General features: G+C 51.7%; 1 long non-coding RNA gene across 1 annotated transcript in view; it reads left to right on the top strand.

Annotated features, from left to right (window-relative positions):
- Positions 1–26,064, top strand: part of LOC131088989 (uncharacterized) — a 35,507-nt gene extending 9,443 nt beyond the window's left edge. The window contains exons 3-4 of the long non-coding RNA XR_009115203.1: positions 699–768; positions 25,433–26,064. This is a non-coding gene — a long non-coding RNA (uncharacterized LOC131088989). The remainder of the gene's footprint in view (positions 1–698; positions 769–25,432) is intronic.
- The last annotated feature ends 524 nt before the right edge of the window (positions 26,065–26,588 follow it).

Below are 26,588 nucleotides of genomic sequence, written 5' to 3'. Positions count from 1 at the left end.
TTCTACCCAGCCTGCCCGCTTTCCCCTCTCTCTCTCTCTCTCCCCCTCTCCCATGCTGAAGGTTTCCTAGTGCCAGGGAGATATGATAATTCTTGTGAAGAGAGCATGAAATGCCTCTGCTCTTTGTGTCTGTTTAATTCAATGAGAATCCCAGCCCCAGATGTCATGAATGGTGGGCTTTGTGCTGGCCCTTCCTAAGCCCTAACCGCCAGCCCAGCTCTCTGTCTTTCTTGTTTCCCACCACTGGATACTGATTAACAAACTAAATTATTTTTCCTCCCTAATGATGTTTTCCCACTTTGCCCACCAGGCTGGAAGAAGCCACGGGGAGGAAAGAGTTTGTGCAAAGGATGAGATAGCCAGGGAGAAAATTAAAGAGACAGTGTTGCTGTCTGGGGTCTGGCAATGCAGGTCCACTCGGCTTTATTTCCTTATTAGAGAACGGGGTCGTGTCTGGCTGTATTTTACGTGGCTGGGTGTATTTCAGCCGAGGGATGGGCTTGAAAGCATCTACACAACGTATGCTCTGGAGCATGCCAAGGTCTGTAACTCACTTGCAATTGTGTGTGCAAGTTTGCACGGCCCCAAATTTAAGGTCTCTTTTCCAAACGTGAGTGACATGCAGTAATTACTTGACATCCGTCCACGCATATGGGAACCTCTTTCTAATTGAGACAAATTCTCTTTTCCTTAATCAGACATGACTGAGAGTTCCTGGAGTGGGATGCCTTGGGAAGGGCTGGGACGTCTCCACCTGAGCAAGGAGAGGTGAGTCCCTGGAAGTCTTGCTGAAGGACTGAGTCCAACTCATGCATGGGAGACCAGCTCTTTTACCTGATCCCTCCCTCTCTCCAACAGCCAAATTCCCAGCCAGGCTTTTGAATCAGGGCCAGTTGTTAGCTGCTGCTAGAGAAGACCAGCAGCGATAATCCAGGGGGCCTGGATGGAGCTGGAGGCAGGTGGCCAAGGCAGGATTGTGCAGAGCCACCTGCTTCTTGGAGCCCAGCAGTGCCTCCTTGCTGGACACCAGCGAAGCTGTGTCCAGCAAACACCCTCCTGTAGCAGTAAAAGAGGGTGGGTGTCAACCTTGTGAGTAGAAAAGATGGTAGGGAGGGAGAGAACCTTTTAACAACAATCTGGGGCTCTGAGTTGTGCCATTGGGAGTAATTGAGAGGGGGTTGGTTTGGCATTTTGATTTTAAAAAACCCCCAACAAACAAAAAACAAGAGGAGCCTCTGTGTTGGTGGTGTGGACTCTAAGCTGGGACGTGGGCAGGGACAGGTGTGATGGACAGGGCACAACAGAGGGCTGGGTGTGCTTAGGAAGGCTCTACAGTGGCGCAGTGCTCAGCCCTGCATTTATCAGAAAATACAATATATGTATTAATCTCTCACAATTGAGAGCTTGAGTCAGAGAGAGCCAGAGCAGATTTCCCTGTGCAGATCTGGGAGGCTTGTGCAGGCTCAGCTTGGCAGTAGCTGCTCCTGTCAGAGCCACACCAGTGCTGCAGTACCCAGCCATGGTTCCCTTTTTCCTCAGCTTTGACTCAAAGGGGGAATAAACAGGGAAAAGGGAGTTGGTTGCCTGCACCCACCAAGCCCCTGCAAGCACACCCACTGCATCCCACAAAGCACTGCCTCACGTACGGCCTTTGCTTCCCACTGCAGTCACATCTGACCCTTATTACTCCTGCAAGTTAGAACAAGGCAGGAAAAATGGCTGTGCAGTGAGTTTCTTCATGCGCCAGGATTTATTAAGAACAATAGGGGAAATCAATCCATCTATGTAGAATACATCACAGGCTGCAATGGGATAAAGCATTTATTCCGCTCTTGAAGGGTAGAGCTATAACTCACGGGAGGCAAAACCCTTAGTGCTCTGGAGTCCCTTCCCTTCATGTGTGCAAAGAAATGCTTTAGCCCATGGCAACCTACCAGCTATTGAATTTGTGTGGAGAATCTGCCGTCCTTCCCCTTTGCCGGCCCCTTTTTGGAAGGCGAGTCACTCATTAAAACACACCTCTGGAAAAATGAAGGGGCTGTCGGTTCGAAGGCATCTCTGCATCTCGGTTTTACTTTAAACAGAAAGGGAATAGAAATGTCTCAGTGATTTAAAAGCAACCCCCCACCAATTTTGAATGGACAGATTGTGCTTTAACCAACGTAGGATTTGCTGCAACTTTCTGCTGATGCCCAAGGACCAGGCGCTGCAATTACAGCAGAGAGGGATGGGTTGGGGTGTTGTGACAAGGCGAGATGCTGTGCAGGGAGATGTGTGTTGTGCAGCTGAACACCTCCAGTGCTGACTAGATAGATGTGTGTGTGTATATATAAGTACTCCCTGTGCCCAGCTCTCTACTCGTGGTAGAAGGCATGCGGTGCAAAGACTGGAGCAGTAGTTAGCAGGGGCAAAAGGTGATCAGGATTTGTTATAATCTTTCTGGTTGTGAGAGAGTGTGAAGCTGGTGGGGGGGGTTGTGGAGGGGTGGCATTAATAGTGAAATGGTCTTTTCACTAAGCCTATTTTCACTGGGTCTAATCTATGTTGTGAGAAGAGGATCTCTTCCATAGGGCAGACCCAGCGAGGCTGGTGAGCTGTTTGGAGGGGTCTGGGCTGCCAAGGAGTGCGGGCAGTGGGAAGCCAGGCAATTGAGCATACACGTCAGACAGCCTTCCTCAGCAGAGATGACTTGGTAGGTAGCGTGCTGTTGGGCAGATGGGGTTAATTCTTACACCCAAATCAAAAGGCAACCGAGGGGGGAATGTTTTATTAATGAAAGCAGCCCTTTGTGAGTATTCCTCCCGAGGCACGTTCCCTCCACCCGCTGCCTTCCCCCCTGGCTGCTGTCTGGCCCCACGTCTTGCTCAGTACCTGCTCAGCTGCCACTCACCCACTGATAGGTTTCATCAAGAAATGTCTCCATATGTGTCTGAGTCCTGAACCTGGGTATGTGGGATGGGAGGAGGAGGAGGAGAGATGAGTCCTTGGCCATGCTGGAGACAGGGGTTTGCCACAGGCAGGCAGAGCTCAGGCTGTCACAGGTTGCCCATCAGCCCACTGATTGTGCAATGGTGCTGCAGGAGTCACCTCTTGCTGGCACTGAAGAGCAAGAGGAACAGAATGCAAGGTAAAATGCAGGTTGAAAGTGGGTACTCCAGTGGGTAGGGGATAAAGGGAACAGCTGGAGATTAGGTTGGAGAGGTTGGAAGTTGCCTTGCCCACCATCCACCCAGTCCCCTTCCCATCCCACCACCTCTCTGCCTGCCAAGCAATGGATTCAGGAGAGGAGCAGGGGATTTCTGTGCACCCAGAAATCAACCTCTCCTGGTCTTTCTCACCCTGCTGTCTCCCCATGCGCATGTCCTCAGGGGCCCTGGACACCTTGTTCTGTTAAAGGACAGGGCCGTGGGAGTGTCAAGGGCTGTGTGTGGAGATTAATTCTGTCGCTTTGTTAAAAATAAAACAAAAGCTGGTTTATGACAATTGATTCAGGAGAAAGAGGAAGTGGAGCTCAATTCCCAGAGCACCTTTTAGCAAGGCTCTGCATGCGCGCGCGCGTGTCGTACGCGTGTCAGAACTGAGCACCCACGGAAGGCCGGGTCGGGAAACCTCACATGGAAGCGGGGAAAAGACCCCAGTGCATGGCTGCTTCCCTGAGGGAACCCCCGCAGGGCTAATGTTTGATCTGAGGCTCCCTTGTACTCCTCTGAAACCTTGGGATGTCAGGAGCTCGAAGGGAGCCTGGGATGGAAGAGGATGCTATTTGCATTTTCCTATGAATGCATCTATTTGTATAAATCTGGTGTCTCTGTGCATGCGCACACTCCCCTACGCATGCATTTGTTTGAAGAGCAACACGCTGTCCCTGTAGTGTTCTCTGCTCAGGGCCAGAACTGGTTAGTCTGAAATTCAGACTCTTCCTGAAGGAGCTGCAACTCCCCTCCCCGCTTCAAATCTAGCAGTGGCTATGGACATAGGAGTCCCGAGATGGTTCACCATGCGATAGCAGAGTTTCATTGTGGGGGATGAAGGCTCCCCCTTTCAAATTTGCACAGACATCAAAAGAATCTGGAAGGTTCAAACAGATCACAACGTAATCAAAATGCCAAGCCACCGTCTGCTTCTGCCTTTGGGTTGACAAGCAGGATTAGCACCCAAGGGAAGCAGGGTGTAATAGTGTTTCACGGGCACTGTGAACAGCCCAGGAGTGTGTGGAGTACAGAAAGGTTAGCCGAAGGGCAGGTCTGGCTACAGACGGACGGTTGGGGGGCGGATTTGAAAGCAAGGAGCTGTACTCGTACAACCTCCGTGGGTATTTACTTTAGCAGAAGGCAGGATTCTCCTGTATACCAGTGATGTCACGCTGGAAGCAGTTTAAGCTAAACTGGAGAAAGCCAGTTTAAGAGTGAAGATGTGCACCAGCGTGGCGAGGAGCAGCAGCAGTTGACCTATAGTGCTGTCATTATAATGGTGTGGTTTTCCGTGTAGACAACCCTGGAGCGGAGCAGCTAGCCTGCCATCCCTTATGTTTCACTGTCTAGCTGAGATGTATAACATGGCCCTGCCTGCATGCAGTTGCAATCACCCTCTGGTTCTCCACAGAGTACTGGAGCAGAAGCCGAATTTTCAACGTGCATTGTGTGCCTATTGCATCATCTAAAGTAGTCCCATCATAGCTAAAGATACATTAAATGCTTCCCAAATTCTGCTTTAGTATCAGTAATTGCTGGTCTTGTCCTGAGGGCAGCCTGAGACCAGAAATGAGGGTTCCTTGGTTGATGTTTGGTGTTGCTCATTTGGAGAACTGAGCAGCACTGGTGTGTCCACTGTAAAGCTCCCATGGAGTGAGAAATGTATCAGTAGCTTTGTCTGTGTCGTCTGTGTAACCATGCATTTTATAACTGACCTTGTTTTAAATTTGTGTTAAATTAAGGTTTGGGAAGCTCATGTCTTCTTTACTGATATCACTGCAGTTTCGGTTTGGGATTTATTTTATTTTGGCCAGGAGAAAGGCATAATTTGCCTATAACTCACTCTCTGATGGCTGGACAGGTGACATGTTGCCTTGTAGCTCTCAGAATGCTCTATCTGTCCAGGCTGTGTCTTCCAGGGCCACTCCAGTGCCTGGCAGCGTTCAGAACTCCCTGGGACACAGTGAGGCAGGCTGTGTGGGGTACGCCCGCTCATGTCCAACGGTAAAGCCATGGCAAGGGCACAGCCGCCTCTGCGGCCACAGGCAGGGCCCAGGCAGTGTGTGCTGCCTGGTGGAGGAGAAGTGTACCAAGATTGTTCCAGCAAGGAGGGCTGGGGAGAGAGCTGTGGGAGCGTGGCGCGCCCAGTGCCTTGGCGCCGTGAACAGGGCCCGGGCTAAGATGGCCGCTCGCCAGCGCACTCTGGTCCACCATGGCAACTCCTTTTCTCCTGGGGCCCCCTTTGCTGGCTGCCACTGCTCCCGGGTGCCCACTGCCTCGGGGCTGGCGGAGGGGAGCCCGCTGGGATGGGCCAGCTGCGGGCCTGAGGCACTGTGGGCCCCGGCGGCCATTTTGCGGGAGGCGAGCGCCGCCTGTAAGATGGCCGCATGGGCATGAGGTGGGGTGCAGCGCTGCCTTGTCCTCGCCACGCTGCCTCCCTCACGCCGTCCCCTCCTTATCTTGCTAATTACCGATGAAGGCAGAACAATAACGGGAGCTGGCATGCCCCAGTTCTTTCTCTGCCACCTCCTTCCTCGGGCGGAAAATCTGCGCACACACCTCCCCCCCACCGCCCGCCAGCCCCTCTGTGATATTAACTGAATTAACATACTTCCTAATTTGCCCTGTGTTTTTCCTGCGCCGGCTCCCAGCCGCCTCGTCATGGCTTCTCCAACTGGTGGGGAAGAGGCGAGCGCGTTCATCCCCTCCGCTCGTTTGGTTGTATGCGAAAAATCCTTAATGACATCTAAAAGGGGTGGTGGGACAATAGCCCACGCGGGGTTTGGCAGGAGACGTGCGATATTTACCCCGTCAGACCATCCTCGCTGCCTCTTTGCCGAGGGATTACGACGGCCGCCGTCCCCGCGTTCCTCCATTTATTTATTTTGCTGGTGGCGGGGGGGACGCATTGGCACGCGGCTGCTTTGTGTGCCTCGCTTCACCTATGAAAAGGACATATTAAGGTGTTGCCATAAACCCCCGGATGACAAAGAAAGAGCCTTTCTCTTCTGCTTGTGGGCAACAATGACAGAAGGCTTTAAAACCAAGAAATTTTTTTACCCCCAATTGCAGAAGGCTTCCCCTAAAAGGAACTTAAATACAAACCATTAATTGTAAAGCGCTGAGCTCCTGCTAACTATGCCATGCTTTTTGTTTCTGATAGGTATTTGTCCATTGCAGAGAGCAAGCCAAGGATGCGGAGCCTCCCCCGCCCTCCTCCCTTTGTTTAAGTGACAAAATGTTTCCATGTTCTTGTTTAGAAAATAAACCTTTGTGGGTTTTCCAGATTTTAGTTTTATTTTTTTTACCCATTTATCGTGGTGTGAAATCCAAGCTCCCCTTCTTCCCAGATCTTGGGAATCCATGTTCCTCATGATCAATTTTCCCTCCTTTATCTAAAAATACAACATTATTTTATAGCATTACTCTGAAAATGCAGCAGTTATATTTTGAATTTGAGTATTCAGAGCTTCAGGATATTGCAATATTTTTTTTTACAAGCGATGAATGAAATGCAATGATTTAAGTGTGTAATGCACAATACAGATGCCATGCATTGTAAATACATTTCAGGGGCATAAAATCCAACACAGAGAGCTGGTGTTCCACGAAAGCCGGGAGTCCAAAAATAACTGTAAAAATGAATTGTCTGTCGGGACGAATCTCTCAGATCCAAGCCAATATTTGCAGGGTTACAATATACAACTGGCTTACTTATTGGCATAAATATCTCATTTTAAAATGCCGATGATAAACTGAAAAAGAGGTGAAGGAGATATTTGACTGATTACTGGATGCCATGGATTCCCTGCATTTAATTTCATACTTACATGCTATTTACTTATCCCATGTTTATGGGTATGCGCTTTAGCTTCATATAAATCTCTCCTGTCTGTCTGTCTCATTGCGTTCTTTTCTCTTCTGCCATCCCATCTGCTTCTCATGGTCCTTCTCCTGAAACCACATCACAGGATCTGATGGGGATAATGGGAATCCGCCTCTGGTCTCTATCATAAACATGCCAACGTGGGCTATTGTGTCGGGAGCCGGCGGTCACCAGATGGTGCTTGGTTGCCCAGGGTCTGTGTCACTGGGTTTGGTCTCTCGATAAACCAACAGCTCCTTTAGCATTGTGTTTTCCCCCAAGATCTACCTACCCTGGCTGAGGAAGGTGTAAGGACCTTGGGTAATGAATCCCCAAGGGATGAAATCCTTCTGGGTGTGTTGGGCGCTTTGCAGCCTCAGCTATGCAGCTATGAGCTGCCCTTGCAGAGCTGAGGTTTGTTAATCCCTGTGCTCAGCCGTGTTCACCCTGTCTGCATTCCTGGAAAGGAAAATGAGTGTGGTACTTTGGGACTGAATGCTGTCTCCACGTGAAAAGCGGTCCATGTCAACCTAAGCAGACATCTTTCTACCTTGATGTACCGGGCTTGGGAAGACAGGGCAGAGACATCTCTGTGATGCAGACAAAATCAAGCCGTCTCCACTTGCCTGGGCTCACAGACAACTCTTGAGTGTCTGCAAAAGAACTGGCTTGTGGAGGTATCATTGAGAGATGTAGATGTTACAGAGTGACTGAGGTATGGGTCTTTCCCTGTGAAAAAATGTCCTCCAGCCAGGAGAGACCCAGGGACAAATCCTGCTCTTCATTATGTGTCTGTATGTCCTCAGGAGGTCCTGGACATTGTTGTACATGTGATCTGCAGAGCGGGGATTAATGCAGAAATAAAGATTGAAGATAAAAACAGTGAGAGCGATGTCTCTTCCTGAACGCAGACAGATGGAGAGAGCCTGGCATAATTACATTTAGCAAAGGGCCGCCATGAATGAAACCAATTAAAGGAGAAGCAATGCTCATATCAGAGAGAGAGGGAGAGAGGAAAGGAGCCACCTCTGTGGGTCTTCTTGGGCATTCACGTTCTATGTGGGGTGAGTCACGCACAGTCCCCAAGCCAGGGGTGAGCTCTGCATGCACCTGCCTCCTGGCTTAGGGGGACTTAGCTTATCTGCCATGGTGAAAAAAGAGGGAAATGGGAAACATCGGGCGCTGGCAGGGCCGGCATGGAGCTGGCTTGCAGCCAGCCCCAGCCTCGCCGTCTCCATTGTCTCATGGCTTTAATGCGTGCCTAGAAATCCAGTATTTAGGATTCAGGTTACCATTGTAAAGCAGAAAGGTCGTGCTCAGCGCCGCTCGGTGTGGATTCCTCCGGCAGCTCTTTTGCCTGCGTGCCCCATGTTGGGATGGTGTTGGCAGAAGGCCTGGGGCCGGGAGGCTGCAAGCAGCACGTCTTTGCTGCCTCTGGCATGGTGTGCACCTTCCAAGGGATGCTGCTGGCTTTGGGATTTAGGGAGGGCAGCGGGAGGTGCCCAGAAAGCCACACAAAGGAGAGGTTTGCTCTTGCTGGGCAGCCAAAGCTGAGCATGCCTTGCTGACAAGCTTGGCATAAAATCCAGCAAGGCAGGATCAATGTGTCTCTTCCTTTGGCTCTCACTTGGTGGGAGCTTCACGAGTAGCTGCTGCTGGTGGCCAAGGCTAAGAGAGGCTTTTGGGACTGTTCCTCCTGATTTCATTTGTAGTCCCAGAAATGGCTGTTTTCCAGCTTTCTTCCCTTCTTCTACTATCCTGCTCTCAAGGGAAGGTGCCTTTTGGGTAGAAGAGCAGCTGGCAAGGCTGGACTAGAATAATTCACAAGGGTTTTAGAGCAAACCTTGGGATTTGGGGTGTCTGTTGCAACTGTAATCAAGGACTCTTTAAAAGTCTCAGTTCTCACTTAAAATTAATAGAATTATGCTAACAAGAAATGTATTTAGGGACATCTTAATTGCAGGGAAAACTCTGGAAACAAGTCAAATACCTTGTAGGGCTTAGGCATTATCAGTCTGAAGAAAACTCCTCCAATTAGTTGGTTTTTGGAATGAATCTTAGCAATTTTGGGGATCAAGACTCAAAGCTCGAGGCTGACAGTGCAGGAAAGCTGTGTAGCACCCGAACAGGGAGGAAAAGAGAGACTGACAACTCAAAGTGTCATGGATCACACTGGGTTGGATAGCGGCTGGCTTGGGTCTCGTTTAAGCCCCTAGACATACTGAGGGCTCTCAGGAGGGGTCCCAGACACTGTTGTATGGCCCTGGGCACAGAGGTCTGTGCTCCAGAAGGTAATAATTGGTGATGTTGGTCCCTGTTCTACAAGAGAGGGATGCACATCTCTGAATGTGCTAATGAAGGTGGTGGGAACAAGGCTGTACAGATGCAGATTGGCTGTGCCTGTGGATGCATGTGGCTCTGTCTCATTCTGGGAACAGCTTGAAAAACAGTGTTTGACTTCCACGCTGCCAGGACTCAGAAAAAAAAATGCTTTTTAAAATTTATTTGGTCGTTGCTTTAACTGAGAGGTCATGTACTGTGTGCAGCACTGTGGAAGACTCTGCTTAAGAGCCAGAGGAGGAGATGCTGTCTCTGTGGTGTCCTCATGGTACTGTGCAGGATCTCCCCAGGCTGCTGCAGACATGTCCCAAGCTGCCACTTGGACCAGTGACTCAAGGGAATGTGCTCCTTGAGCCCATTTGTGATACATTTCATAGGTATTGCCCTGGTCCCAGTGGCTGCTTGTCTGAATGTGCTGTTGCCAGTGTGAGTTTTAATTTATCTCATGCAGAAGTGTACTGGAGCTCCCCAGAATGAAGGGCAAACTGCATGTGTGAGTCTGGACCTGTACCAAGCTCTTAAGGCAGTTGTGGTCCTGCACAGTCCCCAGGCTGAGCTTTCTGATGGCGTGGCACTGAGGAGCAGGGTAGAAATAGAGGAATTCTGAGTGGGTGCAAGGCTGGGACCCATCTGACTCATTTTGCTTGCAATCAGGGGAATGGGTGATGTGTCAGAGCAAGCTGAGAGCTTGGGGAGGAAACAAATGGCTGACATAGATAAGTGCTGGCTGGGGAGCCCATCAGGTTCCTGTTCCCTTGCGAAGGAAAGATCCTTCCTGCAGCTTGTTGCCTTTCTGTAGGCTCTGACTGACTTCTGCCTCCTTGCCTCCTTCTCATCCCCAAAGGACAGAGACTAAAGGAGTGCCTGCTATTGCTGCAAGAGCTTGAGGATGTGGTAGGAAGTGGCTGGTCTCTGCTACCTAATTAACAGCATGGCTGAGTGCTGGGAAACAAAGGCTCCGGTTTCTACACTCTTCTCATCCTTCTTCCCTTCTTCCTTCCTAGCCCCTAAAAGAAACCTCCCTACTGATGCCATGGGATGTTTCCATAGATACCTCTGTGGCTGCAGGGATGTGGAGGGGACTGTCTTGCTGTGTGCAGTGGGATGAGGATGGTGATGGTGTGCTTTATTCCAGACTTGGATCAAGCACTCCAGGGAAGGTGTGGCTGGAGGGACAGGGATGCATCTCTTCTGCTTGGGCTATTTCCAGCTGCAGCTGTCTCGAAGCTCTGCAGAGTGCCCTTCTGCCTCCTTTGGGAAAACCCGGCCTGTGTTGACCCATTTGGGCATGGAGCAAGCAGAACTGGCCACAGATGCCTGCCGCAAGAAAGGCTTTGCCTGTTCCATGCTCCAAAGGCAGTGCCAATCTACTGGGATCGTGGCACCAGTGGTCAGCAGGGCCAGTGCACTTGGCTGAGGGGCTGAGAGCTGCAAGGGCTCTGCTGAGGAGGGATTCTCTGCATCTTGGGGAATTTTCACACTTCCATCCCCTGATCAGACCCACTCCGTGGGAGTCATGGTGGCAGGCAGAGGGACACGGGGGTGTTTGAACTGCATGCTGTACTCCTGAGGGACTTGCTTTATGGCTGTGCAGAATTAGTCTGTGTTTTCTAGGCCACGTTTGAAAAGCGGCTGAAAATTTGATTTCCATAGCCTAAAAACTGAGCTCTGTGTTTGGCTCCTTAAAAGACAGGCAAGGACTAGAAATCTCCTGTGACCTGAGAGCCCAGTCAAACTGAATGGCTCAGTGAGGGTGGAAATGGGCTTTGCTTTTACCACAGTCAAGTTTACTGCTGTTGTTCCCCCAGTTTGTGCACAAGTGCCACACTGAGGAGCTTCCCAGCTGCTCTCTGCTGCCTGAAGTTGCTAGGGCAGAAAGGCTCCTTTGCCAGGGCTGGTTTGGGAAGGACTGGAGTGGTGGCTGTCAAGACTGGCACCTCTTTAGTGCTATGTTTCCATGGCTGTGCTTGGAAAGGGCGGGTGGGCGCGAGGCCACCAAGCCCCGAGAGGAGGGATGTCTCTGGTGACGACCACTCATTTTGCCATGCAGCCCTGAGGAGAGGGAGGCTGTGTGTCAGCCCGATGGAAGCTCTCTGCAGGTCCTCTTGCCCGAGGAGCAGGCAGTGACACATTTCTGACACAAACTGAGAGGAGATGCCGGCGTGAGATCCCGGTCATGTCATCTGGGATCAGGTACCAAACCCAGCCGTGGCTGCGAGCGGTGAGGGAAGCAGCTGCCCCGAGCGATGGTGAACATGATCCAGAGCTAATCCCGGGGCATCTTCTCCCTGTGTGTGCCCGTGGCAAGGTGCTACCCCCAAGGTCTCCCAGCCCCACACCAGAGCTGCTCCTGTGCTCTGCAGAGTGGAGCTGTGGATGCCGGGGGGATGCTGCCTGGGGATGTGACAGGTTTGCACTGGGCTTGCGTTGGATGACGGGTGCCGGCTCCACAGGGTGCAGGCACAAATATCTCAGGGGGATTTGCTTTCCTACAGAGCCTACTGCTCTCACAGGAAGATGGAAAGATTCGGGTCCTAAAGGGATGAACACTGCCTGCACTTTGAAGGCAGACATCCCAGGAACCATAAAGAAAAAAAGACACCCACTGATTTTTTTTTTTTTTATTATTTCTCCCTGTTTCTGTCTGCCTATCAGCCTGTCAGCCAGCTAGATGCTAATCCACAGCAGCAGCAGCACAAATAAAGCTAGGCTAGAGGGATGCTAATTTATGCCTGGATTTCATGCTTTGTTTTACTTCCCCACTTTATTGGACAGAGTAGGCTTTGTGAGTGACGTAAAATGTTGCGTGTGCTCTCCCCATGGCAGGTTTCTGCACATGCAGCAGGAGAAGTTCATTTCTCTGTAGCCCTTGCAGCCTTACACATGCCTTTCTCTGCCTCCCCTGGATCATTTTGGGGGGGTCATTCCTGATAAATCCCCACCTGATGAGGATTCCCTCTAAGTTTTGTTGCACTGTATGTGAAACCCAGGGATGTGTTTCCAGTCTCGTCGTGTCTTCTCTCATGGTGCCAGCATTTATGCATCTAAACTGTAATTTTTTATGCTCTTGCTGGGTAACTAGACTACAGCCTCGGCAATTTGCATGAATAAATGTCATGTAAAATCATCTGCTCGTGGGTAGTGGCCAGCCGAGAAGTTATGTTGTGAGGCAATCTGTTCTGAGTGATCTGTTTAATGAAATGTTGAGATTTACAGCTCTCAACATCCATGGGGAAAAGCACGTATGGATTTGAGATCACAGCCCTGAGGTGACTTTACCTGTGTGGTACAAGTAGGTGAGGAGTTGTATTACTTGTTGCTTGGGAAACTCAGTGTGTTAAACTGTGCTGTTGGGCAAAAGCCTTTGAAATGCCCTGTCTTGAAATAAAGGGAAATGTAAAGAATAGTCAGAGGTGTTAATAACAGAGGTTCTTGCAGGGTTTCTTGCAAGAGTCTTGCATTAGATCCCCACTGGGACCCTAACAATTTTGGAAAGGAAGGATCACCCACCAGAGGCAGGGAATGGATGTGTTGGGGCTTTGCTGAGGTTTTCAGTTCCCCATTAGAGGAACTGAAGGGAAGGAGATGCCCAAATACCATTGAGTCTCTGTGCTTGCCATGCTGGTACTGACTGTTCCCTGCAGCCAGAGCTCCATGAGCAAAGCAGCAAATCACTGGGGAAGGAGAGAACAGGCAAGACAGAGCAGAAGGGGGCTTTGAAATGGCCACAGTGGCAGGGATCTATGAATTCCCTTGCTTTTTCACTCAGTTTTCTCACAGCTCCTGCTGGCCTCTGCAGAGCAAGTTGAGGGGAAGAGCTCAGAGGTGGGTCTTTGTAGCAAGGTCTGCCCTCAGCTTCACCAGGTTAAATCCTAAGCGAGGATTTAATTGCGTTCAGTAAAAGCTGCCCAAATTTACAGCATGGAAATGAGAGCAGAATCATGAGTGTCCTTGTTTCCTTTTACCATCAAATAGATTTTCTCAGCCTTGAATTCCGCAAGCTGATCTCTGTAGGGTTTTATTTCATTCGCTGTCTTCGTTGCCCTATTAAAACAACAGCTCTGTCCCCGAGTCCCTGCGTGTCACCGTGTGTCGAGTACTTATCCCTGTGTATTGGGGCACAGGAATGTGGCAATAAAACTGCTCACAACCACTTGTTTGGATAAAAAGCATAGATTTGCTTACCTTGCAGTACTTTCTCTTTTTTAAGCAGAAATGTTTGCACAGGTGACTTTTGGTTTTGCCTCATGTACATTCTTGGGTTTCTATGTGACATTTTGCCCGGCCTTGTTTAGTAATGTCCAGGAATTTCCTAGCTTTCCTCTTATGGAAATCACACAAAGGTCTTCGGGGTGGATCTGACTGCAGGAGCAATGCTGGGGGAGCTGAGCTACCTCTGCCCACCAAGGCAGGGCTCATGTGGGTTTGCATCACAGCTTTTCTCTTCTCTGACTAAGCTAAAGGACGGGAATAGTTTTGTACTCCTAAGGTGCACCTGTTTGTGTAGGAGGATGTGGGATTGTGGCATTTGTCTTTGCAGCTTTCACTGGGCTCCTCCACCAGGCTTTCTTTAGGCTGATATCTGCTCAGATTTGGGGGGAACCTCTGGGCAGCCCTGCATCCTGCATTGCACGGGTCCTCACGTGCAAACACCGTAGGTGTGCGGAGGTATCTGGCTTTGTGCGGGTCTCAGAGCCAGCCTCTTTGAGGTCTCTTTGTTTTGTCTCCCTCTGGGTATCTTGTGTGGATGCATTTGCATATATGGAAAACGTTGTCATCGTCTTCTCCCCCTCCCCAGCTCCCGTTGCCTGTGCTCTGCTGGCTCTTGGGCATTTCCAGCTGAACGGAGCCTGCCAAGGCCAGCCAAGCGCGGTGGGGCTGGGGGAGCACCCCCATCTGCACCTTCGCTATTTCCCTCCCCGGACGTGCCTGGGGGTGGGCAGGGCATTGGGGCGTTTTTCCCTATTTTTTTTTTCTCCTGGTATTTAATAACCAGCAGTAAGGGTCCTGAAGGGAGTCTGGTCCATCCTCTGAGCCCCCAGCTCTAACACCCTGCTGCTCCCCCCTTTCTTCTCATGCTGTAGCATGTCTGGCTGGCTGCAGCACCAAAGAGAGCAGTCCAGACCGTGCAGCGAGGCTGCTCACTTGCTCTAAATCCACGAGGCCAGGTTTAAGCACTTTTTGTTCCTGCTGGAAAAAGCCTTGGAGTGGTTATACCAATAAATCTCTTGCTCCTCCATGAAGATGTCCTTCCCAGGACATTTTAAGTCCCTAATCCTCTCCGAGGCATCTCTGGCTCTATCTTCTCTTCTCTAACCTGTACCTGCCCCCCTGCTGCCAAAGACTTGAACGCCCTGAGGCTTCATCCCTTCAGCCTGCCTGCTCTCCGTGCACCTCCGTGCAGCCTCTCCGCTGTCCCGACATCCTGCTGCCCGCCTGGAACTGGGGACAGGCTGGGCCATTGGAACGGCCGGGGGCGGAAGAAGGGGGTGGAGGAGAGACGGGGCAGCTGCGAGGCTTGTGTTAGTAAACACTTCCTTGGGTTCACATTTTAATTCCTTACCCCCCCTTCCACATCTTCTCCCCCATCCTTTCCCTTTTCTATATGCTCACACAATGAGACCATTGTCAAGGGGTGATTTGAATGAGGGGTCTCCGGGCATGTTCCCAGCATTGTCAAACAGAGTGGGAAAAAAACCACAACTCCAGCCTAGCCAGGAGGACCAGACCAGACTGAGACAGATGCCTAAATTAGTGACAAAGCCTTTTGAATGTCCCCCCTAGACAAGGGTTGCCTTGTGCATGCGTGCGTGTGTGTGTGCATGCTCGTGGGTGTGTATTTGTGGCTGGGTGGCAGCTTGCATGTCTCCCCATGTTAATTAGTTTTGCATGCATGTCTGATAAGGTGCCAATGAATATATTTGTACTCCTTCCATTGGTGAAAGCTGTCTCGGCGGCGGGGGAGATGCGGGTTGGTGGGGGTGTGCTCAGAGCAGCCTGGCAGCCCGGGGTAATTGAGCTGTGCGGGGCTGGGAGAAGGGGTGAGGGTTACACCGCCACAGCTCGGCTTCCCAGCCATGAGATCTGCTGCTTTCCTTGCAAATCATGGAGAGTTTAAAAGAGAACTGAGGCTTTTTTTGGTTCACTGGGTCTTTCTCTTCATCTTGGCTGATTGTCTGGCTGAGGGTCTGTAGGCTCTTTCTTCTCCTTTGCCCTGTGTGTCTTTCTCTCAAGTCCCTTAAAAGGTGTTTATTTCCAATGGATTTGTATCCATCTTTGTATACACACATACACATGCAATCACTCACACAAAGCCCCAGTAACAAAACCTCCGCCTCTTTCTCCAGAAAGGGAGTCAAATCTGCTACCAGTTACAAAATATGGGAGGGAAGTGAAGCGTGTGGGTGCCAGGGGTGGAGCAGTGGAAACAGGCAAATAGAAATGCAGAACAGGAGTTGGAGAGACAGAGATAACATGCTCTATAAAGGATTTATCAACATTTGCTCAGGATATAGTTATTAATTAGCAATGCAGAGAAAAGTCTTTCTACATCCCCAGCGTATGGACCAGCACATAATGTCATTCCTAGACTGCTGTTATCATCCATCCATCCGTCCATCTGCATTCTGTAGGTTCACACAAGAATTCATTGTATGTGTGGGGATGTAAACATCAGTTCACATCTAATTAATTTCCTGTCTAAATTAATTTTGTATCCTTTCCCTTAAATCAACAAGACTTAAGAGCCCACATACATTTCTTGAGCAGAACGGGAAGAAACTCTTGAATGGGCCAAGATGTCTTTTCTCCCTGTGGTCCCATCTGAGCAGCTGCCAGATGCTGAAAGAGCATCAATTTACATGGCACAAGGCTGCTCTGAAGCAGGGGTCATTTTGGGAAGTTTACTGGAGCACAGCTTGCCTCCTGTGAAGCTTGGTAGCACCCAGCTTCACGCTGGCTCCAGTTTGCTTTGCCTTTTCTTCCATACTTGGGTTCTGGTACAGTGAAGGAATGAAGAGCAGGAGCTGATGCACAATGGAGCAGGGCTGGCCCTGCAGGGAGCCTGGGTGAGAGATGCTTGGTCCAAACAGCAGAGCATGGGGTTTGCTGCTGATGGGCTGGCTGGGGAGGAAGGGGAAGGTCATGAACAAGGTAAGGTGGCTGTTGGCATCAGCAGGGTTTGGGTTGGGTGGGGCTGATGCCTCTTCCCCCATTGACTTTGTAGTTGCGCTGGGTTTTCGTCTGTTACTGGGAGGGAAGCTGGGAAGTGACATGGAAAGATGGTAGAGTAGCCAGGAAGCAACAAAGCCACCTGCCTGGAGGAGAGCTGACAAGTCCCTGGTGGGCTGCAGGAGGAGCAGCTCTCCTTTGTGCTCAGAGAAGTCCAGGAACACAGGCAGGGCCAGGCTACACCTCCCCATCAACCTGCACAGGATATCTATGAGGGCCAGCCCAAAGAGTGCCCCAAAATCCTCACTGCCGCTCCAGCAGTGGGTACAGTGGGCAGCTCATCAGTAATGTGCAGGAAAAAAGGGATTCCCATGAAATGCAGGTCTTCCAGTTGGAGAACAAAGGCAATTTCGTGTGACTTATCAGCGGTGCCTAATTGCGCAGGGTGAATAATGAGCAGCTGGAGAGGCAGCACCGCCGTCCCTCCGCGGGCTGCAGCCGGTGGCCACGGCTGGAAACCCCCATCAGTGCCAGCAGAAGGTGGGCATCCTCAGAGAGGGGCAGCCCCAGCACTCTGTGCCCGTTTCAGAGCTGTTTGGGCTCCTCCATTGCAAAGAAATTGTGCTAATCCCACATGGATGTAAGAGGGGAACCTGCTGCTGGAAAAAGTCTCTCTGCGGTTGCTCAGACCTTTCATTTACGCAGAGGGTGAATGTGTCATCCATGCCTGACCCAGATGCAAGGTGGCCTTTAATCACAAAGAAGAACCAGGCACCAGCATCCTGCAAAGGGCTTGCAGTTCCCTCCCTGTCTGGTGCCTCATCTCTCAGCAGTGGCCATGCTAAGGACCCCTTCCAGCTGACCTGCCACCCCTGTGCCCTCCTCTCCTGTTTGCACATCCCTATCTCTCCTTAATTCAGCTCCCAGACTCTGGGCAGGGCTGTGGAAAGCGCTTTGTCAGAGCTCCTCGCCAGGTTGATCTGCAGAAAGGGTTTTTTTCCCTTTCCCCATTGGGATGACTATTCCCACACAAGCAAACCCTCTTAATGAATCCGTGGCAGCAAAGTAGGTAACGTGCTCTCCCTGCCAAGGCTGCTTGGCACAGCTGGGGTCACGTAATCAGGCTAGGCTGCCAGTCGGGGACAGAGTGGGAAGAGTTAAACTGAGGACAGTGCAGGGACAACTAATCCCCAACAGGAAGAGCAGCAGAGACCTCCCTGTCCTTCATCATCCTCCCCCTCCATTCATGCACTTTTCCTCCCTCTCCACCACATCCTATTCCTCTCCCACATCCTCCCTCTACTTATTTCTTCTTCCGTCTTTCTCACCCTCCTCTCCTCCGTTGCTTTCTCACTCCTCCCCCGTGGTTTCCCTCCGCCCCCCCATCCCCGGCCCCGTCTCCTCTCACATGCTCTGTCATGTCTCCAGAGCTGCTTTTCGAGTGGGACCGAGGGACGGTGTATTTGGGCTGCGGTGGAGGTCACAGCTATATGGGGATTGTTTAAAAGAGATTTGCCCACATCCCAGCCCATGTGACCAGCCTCAGCTGCAGGTCTCTCTTTCTTAATCTGGAGATAAGCGTGATTATCCGAGGAAGGGCTGTTCGGAGCTTTGTAACTGTGACAGGGGAGCTTTCAAGTCGCACTTTGCTGGCAGAGCAGCGTTTAAAGCCGGGGAATCAGATTCCAAGCGTGGCTTTGCATCTCTTTTCTGCTGGGAGCATGGTGCAGGGCTGGCAGTGGGGATGGGAGCTTTATTAGGACTTTGCTTATGATGCGGAAAAGGAGTTAGGGGAGGGAAAATGGGGGAAGAAGGAGGTGAAAAAAAAAAATCCCAATTCGCTTTTTCCCCATCAGTGGTGGCCCAGGAGAGATTGGCACTGAGTCAAGGGGACAGGCCAGCCTGAGCCCTGGTGCAGAGCAATAAGGTCCATCAAACCTGGGGTCTGCCTTGTTTTTAGCCTGGGGTTGTGTCTCCTTGTTCTGCTCTACCCCGCCTCGCTCTGTTGAATCCTTCACACAAGAGGTCTCTGGGGCCCTGTTTGGAAATGAAATGCTGTTTTAGCAGCTCCCATGGCACAGCTTCCCTGGGAGAGATGGCAGGGCCAGCTTTGCTGCCCGATAAACACACCGGCCCCAGCACTCAAGGCAGCCAGCTCCCTGTCCAGAGAAATATTTGCTGGAGATGAGCCCTTGTGGGCCATCTCTGCAGCCAAGGTAGAAGTGCAGGGTCGTACAGCAATTGTGTAGTTCAGTATTGTATCAGTGTCTTGTATTGCTGGAGGTTGAAATATGTAACATCTCCTACAAGTGACACGGTCCCAAAAGATTTCTTTGGCCGGGACAGGCATCAAAATAGAGTTTAGTGGAAATGTTCAGCTCCGGAGCAGGTGCTGCCTTGCTGCTATTTGTAGACTAGAAGCTCAGAGCAGAGCCTCGTAACAGCGCTGCTTCTGATGGAGATGGGTCAAGGAGAAAGGAGCCTGGATGTGAGCCAAGGGCGGGAATCTGGGGCGAGGTTGAATCGGGACAGAGTGCCAGCGCTTTGGACCGTCACTTGGGCAGGACTCACTGTTCTTGCCATATCCTCCCTGGAAACGCTTCAGCTTCCAGCACAGCAGCTGAGGCCAGCCTGATCCAAAGGACACCCTGAATCCCATCTGCTCTCCCCACACCACCCATTCCCAGGGGGTGGGAATTTGCAGGGCGAGCACCAAACAGCCCCTCTGCCTGGGTTTGTTCGTGGAGGGGCAGTTCCTTGCCTGTGTCAGAATACCAGGGGATGGAGTACATCCCTCTTCTTCCTCTCCCACGAAGGCACATCTCATTTTTGCGTCATGCTGCCACAAGGGCCAGCCAGCCTTAAAGCAGCCCAGGACAAAGTCCTGTGCCTGGAGATTGAAATGTCTCTCTGCAGGGCAGGTAGCTCAGTGTACCTCCAGTGGTTGAAGAAGGGAAGCGGTTGCAAATGTATCATTTTGAGAGCAAGCTCTGAAACATCTCCCACGTTGCCTGCCTGTCTCCAGAGCCCCACACAGCTGCTCTGTGGGTGGAAGCTCTGTTTTTCGTGTGCCCCCGTGAACTTTATTTTTTGCTATTTTTCTTTGAACGCTGCTTAGATGAATCCTCTTCAGTGCCTACAGCTTATTCCAGGGCTTTACTGAGGATCTGGCCAACACTTGTAGCCTTACTCCAGGGCATGGTTCTTGAGGAAACCAAATGGGTACAGCATCTTTTTAGTCTAGTGTCTGCAAGACCAAACAGCCCAAATCCCAACCTGCAGCCGTGCTGTGCAGATAATTCCCATGCCCCATTGGAGAACAAGAGCTCCCCTTGAAATCCCAGAGCCTGGGATGTGGCAGCGGGAACGTGGGCAGGAACATGTAGGTGTTGGCATGTGCAGGCAGGAACACGTGTATGCCAGGGCAAGTGTGCCCATCTCTGCAGGCACAGGCTGTCTCTGCACCAGCCTCACAGGAATCTGCCCCACACCTGCCTGAAATGAGGGTTATGGGGTGTAGGGCTGATGGTAAATTAACCAGTGGTAAATGGAGGGAAGCACAGTAGATGGGTTTAATGGAGAGAGCCATTTGGGATGCAGCAAAGGGAAGGTTTCCTGATGGAACAAACAGAAGGAGCTAGAAAAGGGAGCAGAGTGGTGGATAGGAGTGTGAGATCAAAGGCTGTGACGGGGCCAAGAGCGATGAGAGGCGGGAGCCAGGAGCAGTTTGCGTTCCTGGGTGTCGAGCAATGCTGAGGAGAGTGAAGGAAAAACACTGGCTGCTCTGAACAAAAGCCACTGAATGGGGAGATGGGAATGGCGCGGAGGGGACAAAGCAGGAGTCACAGAGCAACCAGCACCAAGCTCAGGCGTGGGTGGCTTTCCTTGCTGGGTGGAAGATGGGCTGGAGAAGAGGCTTGCACCCAGTGAGGATGTGCAAGGTGGTCATGGCCCATGACAGGGAGCAGAGTGCCACAAGTTTGGGTCACAGAGTGGCTTTGGGCTGTCACAGTGACAAGGTGGGTGTTTCCCCAAAGGAGGCCAGTGTTTCCAGGATAGGGAAAAGGAGCCCTACACCTGGGATGGGAAGAGCTGAGACATTTCTCCAAACACCAGGTTAGGCCAATGCCGGAGTTTGAGCACAAGCTGGGCAGTAACACAAGCCTGGACAGGAATGCCTGCACAGCATCCCTGAGCTGCACTGGGCCTGCAGCTCACCCTGCAGCACCAGGGCTCTGCAGGGTCCAAGGGGAAGGGAAGAGCTCTGGCTGTTGACTTTGGATTCTCCTTTCACCCACCCAAGCATCCACCTTCACTGCACAGGCAGCTGAGACCAAAGGGCAGTTTGGGCCCTTGCTATCATTGCTGTTGATCAGAGCCTTTTCTTACAATGCCCTGGCACCTCCTTACATGAATCTGGTTTTTGTGATTGATGACAAGCAGAACTCTTGTCCAAAAGGCCATGATGTTTGCTTGCCACCTTCATTGCTATAGTAACAGAGGTCCTCAGGACACCTCAGAAGTAGGTCACCACGGACCCCATTTTGCTGTGCCTCCCAGTGCAGCACAGCTCCAGAAACAGAGTGCACTCACCCCAGTCCAGCTGGGCATCACTCTGGCACAGCCCAGAGCTCTCAGGCAAGGCCAGGCTGCAGAAATGCCCTCCAGTTACAGCACCCAAGGGTACAAAGGGCTGTCCTGCACCTGGTCACAGGAAACTTCTGTTCCTCGTGCAGCCCAGTGCCAGCTAATGGTGTTCCCCAAGTCAGGGCTCACTTCCAGCCTCCTGTCTCCCCATCCCCCACCTCCTTGCTGCCTCCCTCCCCCCTTTCCCCCAGTGCCTCTCCTCCTGCTTTGCATAATTTTCCATTTTCAGTGTCCCCTTTTCTTTTTCTCCTCTCCATATGGTGCGTCCCCCTCTCTGCCTGGTGCAGGAGCCATCCTTAACAAGCTCGGCAAAGCCCTCTCTCAGGGGCTGCACATGAAAGATGCTCTGTAAAAACAGAGGCTGGGATGGAGCTCCCCCTTTTTTCCCCCCTTGATTTATATGGGGCTGGGATGTGGGAACGTTTCTGGGTCGCATTTTAGAGCCGTCGAGTGCTTGTGCCTGTTCTCTCCAGCCATTCAGTGCAGACCCCTAAGGCCAGCTCGTCCTCAGCCTTTGATCTGCAATGCAGAAAGAGCATCCAGGGCAAGTTTGTGCCTCTCATCCAGCCCCTGCCCTCATTTTGGCTGGCAGGGAGGGATGCCCTGTCCCACCACACCGGGGAGAGGCCGTGCCCTTTCCTCTCAGTGTCCGGTGGCCTTTTCCAGCTGGCTACTTTGGCTCCCTCCCACATCCCTGGCACCGTGAGGACCTTCCCACTCACGAGGTCCAAGGCACTGGGTCGTGGTGAAGCAGCAGGTCGTGGGATTTGTGGTGCACGGCGATTCTGCACGTCTAACCCACCCCTGCCCCTCTCCAGCTCCGCTGCAGATACTGGCCAGTGAGCACCCAGGGGTGCCTGGAGGGTGCTGGGGCCGAGCAAAGGGTGCTGGGGCTGGCAGCGCCTGCCCAGCATTTGATGGGTTAAGCCAGTCTCTAGCTAATTTCTCCCAGAGGCTCCCCTCCTCCTCCTCGTACTTCTGTATGCAGCAGGCAGGGCCTCAGCGCAGGTTCCTGCACTGAGCTGTTGCCAGGGGAGTAGTTAGGCGAGTCTGAGCTATGTGGGGAAAAGGCCCGGGCTGTCAAAGTGTCTGAGATGAACCATAGCCCGGTCCCCCTGCAGCTGGGCCCAAGCATGCATCAGCCCTTGTTTGGAGCCTGGGAATGGCAAAGCCCAGGGAGGTTCAAGGGCAAACTTGCTATTCATTAGTCAGGGGTCCTTGACGTTCCCACTCTCTGTCTCCCTTCTTCTTCTTCTTCTTCTCTTTTCTGTCCCTCTTTTGACAGATTCCTGGGTGCTTTTGGGGAAAACTCCCCTCCTCCTCCTCGCCCCAGCAAAAAGCCCTCCACATAAACTTCCCCAGCAGACAAGGCAGGAGGACAATAACGTCAGGGCCGCGATGCAAACGAGAGCCAGCGGAGCAGCCGCATCCCCCGGGTGTCCTTTCTGCCCGGCCCTTCCCGCGCTGCTGCGGGAGCCTCAGCCGCCGCATTCATTTCGCTCATCTTGCCCATCTCCGATGTTTTATTATCTTGATGCTTGCAGGAAATTGTAACTTGAGATAAGGAAAATGTCAGGCGCCTTCTCCTCTCTCCTGTAGCCCAAAGCAGCGCCAGGTTGCTCCGTAGGAAATGTAAATGCTTTGCCCAGGTGCAGAGGATGAGCACGAGATGGAGGGAGCCTCGAGAGGCCGCGCGAGCATCTCCGTCAGGAGATAAAACTCGCGGCGTAGGCGGAACACGGAGCCTCCCTCCCGCCCCGCTGAACGGAATATTTCATAGCTCTTAGAAGCCGAAGCTCCCTTGTAATTATCCAAAGCAAACAGCACGTGTTATTAGTTTAAAATGATTTTTTTTCCCCCTCCCCGGGCCCCTGGAGCAGAATGGAGGTGTAATTGTGCTAAGGAGTTAGCAGGGGAGAGCACAGCTTTTGGTCACATTCAAGTTGGAGGGCTTGAGCCAGGGAGGCTGGTATGAAAGGCTGGTATTTGCATAAGCAGCGTGCATCCCTACAAAAAAGAAAGATATCAGGGGCTTGCAAAATTCAATCAAGGCTGGGAGGGAAGAAAAAAAAAAAGGGGGGGGTGGAAGGGAGGGGGGAAAAAAATTGACAGTGAAAAAGGTTTTTCTAAGTAACACCCTGTCGAGATTAAATTGTCCAGAAAGTTTCTCCGTGTGAGCCGGTGAAGCGGAGGCTGGGCTGAGGGCAGGGGAGGAGCGGGGTCCCTCCTTCCTGGCCTCAATAGGGGACAGGAATCTGATTAGGCAGAGCGTTCTGCATCCATTTACCATTATTTGAGGTTTTTTTTTTTTCTCTTCCCACCGCCCAGAATTGCTGTGGCAGGGCAGTTTATCAGCATATAAACCTCAGTGCTGGCTTTGTAAGGGCACAAGGAGGCACTGGAGCAAGTGTTGGGGCAGAGGCTGAGCTATAATTTCACTTGTTTATTCAGCTTTAAAAAAAAAAAAAAAAAAGGGACAGTAAATCTACACACGGAGCAATGTTTTCCCTGCGCAGGGCACTGGGGAGGGTGGGCTGGAACTGGGTCCTGGTGGAGCCCTATTTTTGCAGGCACCCTCAGTGCAAGGCTGAACTTTGCACAGAGAGAAAGTGCATGCAGGACATTTGAGTTTTCCTGAAACTTATGTCGAGTCAGTTGGGTTGGTCCAGCCCCTCCTGCCCTCAGTTACTGAGTGCCAGAAGTTTCAAGCCCACCAGGCAGGCAGTGGGTGATTTCCAGGCTGGGTTGATGTCTGGTACCAACGAGCATCCCCTCTATCCACACTACATAAGAGTTTCTTGTAGGCCAAAGCAAGCTCAGCCTGTCCCTGCCAGGACAGGGGACTTTACCTGCCAGGTAAAGGCTTTTCCCTGGTGAGAACAAGGATTCATCTTCCTCCTCCTCTCCTGGGCTTCTGAAAGCACCCACCATCATTCAGATCTCATCTGTCCTGACCTCAACATCCTTTCCAGGCTTGGGGCAACATTTGGGATGACTCCTAATCTCACATAGGATAAAGAAGTGCTGAGCCTTGGCTTTTTGCAGCCTGGGTCTCCCTAAACACATGCAGCATGGGGTCTGTCCTCTCAGCACCAAACCCAACCACATGGGGTGGGTTTGGCCTCTGCCTCTCTTAAGTTTTAGGCTTGCTTCAAAGTTGCAGAAGGGAAGGGATTTTCCTTGGATTTCCATCAAGTGCTTTATGAATATTGCAATAAAGGGGTTACAGAAGATCTATTTTTAAGAGAGAGAAAAAATACCCATGAAAATTGCAGCCTGGACCCCAGAGTGTAGAGTATTTGCACAGTTCAAAGAGTTACGGTGGTTCATCCAGTCACAGCCTGGGAACGCCGCGGTGCGACCTACAGCAGATCACATGCCGGCTGCTCCCAGGGCGGCTCATTAGAGAGCCACACACAAGATTTATCTCTTAAAATGGGCCTGCAAATATTTTATAAAATTTGCAATATTTTATAAAATTACAATTTGGTGCAATAAAAAGAATAAATTAGCCAGCTGATGGTTCCTTTTGCAAGTGTACTCAAGGATTTGTTATGTTAGTCTTTGCTCCTTCCAGTGTAACAGTTTGTGGGCAAAGCAAAGGGAAGATAGGAAAAGGGTGGGACTGGTTTGGGGGCTAGGGAATACACACTCAACATGGATAAAGTGTAAAGGAAATAGATGAAAAAAATCAGGAAAAGGGGAGGAGAACGTGCTGCAAGGTGTGAGATGTGGGAGGCGTGGGGAAAGCCGAGAAGGGGACTTGGGCTGAGCGTCACAGCTCCAGCTCCAGCTCGGTGGCTTGGTATCACTTTCTCCAGTCAGGCAAGGGCGCCGAGGGCAGGGAAAGTTAACACGAAGATTAAAACATCAGAGGGCTGTGCCTTTAGTGGCTCTGACATGCAGAGTAATCCCATGCCCCAAAGCCTAGGGAGGAAGGACATGCCGTGAGCCCTCCCCTGGCTGGCGGTGTGCGGGGCAGGCAGAGGTAGGGGATTGAGGAGGGTGCAGGGGAAGCTTGGCTTCTTGGGGACTACAGTTTTCCCTGTAAGGAAGAGGGTGAGGTGGTCCAGAGCCATGAGAAACGTGTGGTGGGGAGGGAAAGAGGATTGGAGTTCTGCTGCACCAGGGACAAGATGGTTTGTTCTCAGCCGAACACTACTGGACCATTTCTCTGACAGAGATCATAACCACTCCATTTTCTTTCTTTCCTTCCTAGATCCCAGTGAGTGGACAAGGAACTTTTGAAGCCTGTGAGTTCCTTCTTCTAGTTGGCTGCCACCTGCCTGGACTTGCCATCTGACTTCTCCGAGTTTCTCCAGAAGTGTCCCAACCTGCTTCTCCATTGGCCCCAGAGAGGAGACAGCTTTGTCTCGTGAACACAGTGGATTTCTGCATCACTTCGAAACACAGCGGTGCAGCCATGGGGAGGGAGCCAGGGCAGCACAGGGAGCCGAGGGATCATCCCACATCACTCCTGTACGTTGCCTTCAGTGCCCTCAATACCCCAGAGCAGGACCAAAGTGCTCAGGCAGAGAGACCTGAGCCAGTCACTGTCTCACCTGGTGAAATACCAGGTGTGTGAAGTTTGGCTTTGCTCATGGAGCAGAGCTCAGCCCTTGCTGCTCTTGATCCCTGGGTCTGTGGAGCTGTGGGAGTGCAGCCTTCCCAAAGGCACTGTGCTTGGGGCCCAGAGGACCATGAGCTTTTCCAGGCCATGCAGCCCTGCTGCTGTTGTACTGCACCCTCTCTGTTCCTGTAAGAGAAATGTACTGCCTGTAATTCTCTCCCATTCAAATCCTCCCAACCCCATGCACTGTTGAAAATAAACTCTCTCTTTTGCAAAAGCCAGCGTGTGATTTGGTGCAGTCTCTAGACGGAGGAGGCAACGGGCACAAAATAAACCCAGGCAAATCAAGAGGGAAGGGGGAGCAGCCGAGGGCCAGGCAGCCGGGCTGCGCCGTGCCCCGCATCAGGCACATTTCCCTGAAAGCCCGAGCGAATCCCTCGCCGCTCAATGATCTTTATTTGGTCTGAACCCCGTCTGGGAAGTAACCGCTAAACCCAATGCAAACAGACCCCCGTGAAAGAATATAATGAATATGTCTCTCAAATGATTTGGAGCCCTTCTGCCTGCAGAGCAGGGTTCCCCATTGTGCCCCGCTCCCGGCGTGCTCGGGGCAGGCTGCGCGAGGTGGCCGCTTTCCCAGCTGAAATCCGAAAAAAGCAAACAATGGGTCAAGGCCGGCATTGTGCGAGCCCAGGCAGGCAGAAGGAGCGCAGCCCGGCATGGCCAAGTTCAAGGCTGGGCAGGGGGCCGGGCGCGGGGATGCTAATGGGGGCTGTGCGGGGGCTGCGGAGCAGGGGGGCCGGGG

This window comes from Melospiza georgiana, chromosome 13 (genome assembly GCF_028018845.1).
Source record: "Melospiza georgiana isolate bMelGeo1 chromosome 13, bMelGeo1.pri, whole genome shotgun sequence".
Lineage (NCBI taxonomy): Eukaryota > Metazoa > Chordata > Aves > Passeriformes > Passerellidae > Melospiza > Melospiza georgiana.
Note: the sequence above shows the minus strand (reverse complement) of the source record. Positions and strands in the feature narration are given on the sequence as shown.